Consider the following 2817-nt stretch of genomic DNA (forward strand, 5'->3'; position numbering starts at 1 on the left):
AGAACAAATAGATCCTGGCTGGTGCAGATTTTAAGTTTTTGAGAAAATAGTCATGCTTATTTGGATTATAATTGTATATTTTAATCGAGTTTTCTATTCCCACGGTCCATAGTCTCTTCTAGTTGCTGTAAAGCAAGAATCCACACATACACAAATACATGCTCACATGTGTGCACAAATGTGCACACACATACACACATACATCTCAGGTCTGTTTGCTTAACAATTTCTTTAAAAAAGCCCTCAATACCTAAGCACTCAGGGCACTGGGGTGTCACACAGGTCACCACAAAAGAGAGAGAGTGGATGTGAGGTCATGTTTGCAGAATCTGACATATTGGCCTCAGAGTAAGAATTATTGTTGATGCCCATCCCCAGCGGGCAGAGAAAGAGTGGCAATGATATTACCATGCTGTTAAGAGCTTCTTGTGCCCCAGGGAGAAGATGGAAGTCAGTGAACCAGAGAACCATGTTTTGCTTTTGCTTTGTTTTCAGATGCTGTCTAAATTGGTTTCATGATTTCTTGTACTTTTATGTAACCTTCCCTCTGGGTCATTTAATGCAGAGGAAAGCAACACAGCCACACCTCCAACTCCGGAAAGACCCCTATGAAGAATGACACAGTTTATTTAGGAGCATTAATAACAGATTCCTACACTATCTTCTAAAGTTTTGTGATCTTCATAGTCACACAGCATTCCAGGAGGCTAAAGTTATAGGCCAAGAATCCAGCCCTTCTCAAACTCTAAAGTTCTTTTAAATTCCCTGGAGAGCTTGTCTAAAGGCAGATTCCCATTCAGTACTTCCAGAGTGGGGGCAGGAATTCTGATATTCTAGTAAGGTCTTTGGTGAAGACCATGCTGCTGGTCCTCGGACCACACCATGAAGAGTAAAGGCCCAGAGTGATGTTAATTTCTCAGGTACTCAATTCCTTTTTTTTTTTTTCCTTTTGATGTTACTACTGTGTGGCTGTGGACTCTGCTCCCTGTCACTGCCATTTCCAGCCTCATTCCCCATCTATTGCTAAAAGAGTATTTAGTATTATCTCCAGTCACTCAAATCTGCATAGGGTTCACATGCCATCCTTAGGTGGTCTACCTTTTGGTTCTTTTGCAAACCCCCAAAAGATGTAAGTCACTTTGAGGTTCCAAGGAACTTGGAATACATTTTCCAGAAAGTGGAATTCTTTAGCTACCCTGAATATTGCCCCCAATTCCCACCATGTTGGTGGTCTTTGTCTCTCCTTCTTACTGGGGAGCATTAACTCATGGTGTATAGAAGGTAACATGAGCTCTGAATTTTATTTATGCCTTCTTGTGGCTAGACAAGGGTACATATGCAAATAGGAGTCACAAGATACACTCAGACATCCCCAAGATCCAAAAATGGGTGTGTGAATTAGGTTGTTGCCATGTCTCTCACTGCAAAGAGAACAAATACAAATTGTGTGAGGAGGCAGCCATGGGGTCCTGTGTGCTGTTCTATTGACTGATCACATCAGGGTTAGCAAGAAGCAGCCTTTTAGAATACACATTTCCAGGACCTCACCCCCGACCAACTATATCAGCCTTCTAGTATTGGGGGATTTGTACTGTTACAAAGCATAGAGTGATTAGGGGCTTGCTGTGCTGATAAGCAAATATTAAACATCTGCAATTTATCTAGTTATTAAAAAAGAGTTTCCAAATAGATACCATGAGTCAGGCACAACACAAACACACTTCTTCCCTATGTGCCTTTCCGAGCTGAAAATGGAAAGTAAACAAACAAAATAGAAACAATTTCAAATGAAAAGTGTTATAAAGGAAACTAATAAGGTGATGAACCCACGATGAAGGAGTAGGTCCTTCTGATGACCTGATTAGTGATGGTATCTCTGAGGCAGTGACATTAAGGCTGCAACATGAAGGGGCAGGAATTAGCAGCAGCACAATGGTGCTGAGGCAGACAGCATCATTTGCAAATATCCCTGTGGGAAACAGCCTGCTTTAGCAACTTCTGTAGATGCTACCAGACAAACCAAAAGACAAAAAAATGTTACAACTCCCTTCCTTGCAAAATATTCTGCAATTAGGTTTTCTTTCCCAGTGGCAAAGGCATAAGAACCCTTTATATGTCCCCTTTCAGAGGCTGTTCTCATTCTATGTTTGCTCTACTGCTATTTCCAAAAACCTAGGAATCAGTGCACCACCGAAGACCCCATGCCATTCTTTGAAGGCTGTATGGAAGTTGGGGCCCAGAGAGTCTCCTGCAGAATCTTCAAACGCCTCCTGTTTTCTTTGGATGAAGACTATCATCCGGATGACATTCTATGTTAACTGTGAGAGTCTGGACTGAGCCTTGGACTACTCATATATAAAAGGGAATCAAATGCCTGGTCCCATAGTTGATCCAGTAAGATCGTGTACCTTGCCCATGAGAGTTCTCCAGTTCTGTGTGCCCACAGCATTTTGGAAGCTTCTGTTCTGAAGGACAGTGTGTACTTTAATTTTTGCTCTGTCATTTATCATTTTAAATTATCTGGGGGCATGATAAGCAACATCCCAGGTGGTACCAATGCTTCCAGGAGACTGTCCTTCTGCCTAAGAGCAGACTTCCCAATCAAACTTACACACCCTCAGAGCAGCTGATCTCCACATTAGGAGGAAAGCTATCTTATTGAGCAGACATGTGAAAAGGTATTTTCACCTGTGAGACTCTTAACTATGTCTATTTCAGGCAGCTGAGCAAACAGACAAAAAATTCCCGTCGGGGTGGGTCTGCCCTGGGACAGGCGGGGGTGGGCTAGTTCTGCTGGAGTTTGTGTCGCAGGTCAGA

General features: G+C 42.5%; 1 long non-coding RNA gene across 1 annotated transcript; it reads right to left on the reverse strand.

Moving 5' to 3' along the window:
* Positions 1 to 1027: 1027 nt before the first annotated feature.
* On the reverse strand, positions 1028 to 2573 carry LOC129623101 (uncharacterized). The gene is made up of 3 exons (XR_008700347.1): positions 2409 to 2573; positions 1831 to 1896; positions 1028 to 1421 (listed from the first exon to the last, which is right to left on the reverse strand). It is a non-coding gene; the product is annotated as an uncharacterized LOC129623101 (long non-coding RNA).
* Positions 2574 to 2817: the final 244 nt, after the last annotated feature.

The sequence above is a fragment of the Bubalus kerabau genome, chromosome 11 (genome assembly GCF_029407905.1).
Source record: "Bubalus kerabau isolate K-KA32 ecotype Philippines breed swamp buffalo chromosome 11, PCC_UOA_SB_1v2, whole genome shotgun sequence".
Classification (NCBI taxonomy): domain Eukaryota; kingdom Metazoa; phylum Chordata; class Mammalia; order Artiodactyla; family Bovidae; genus Bubalus; species Bubalus kerabau.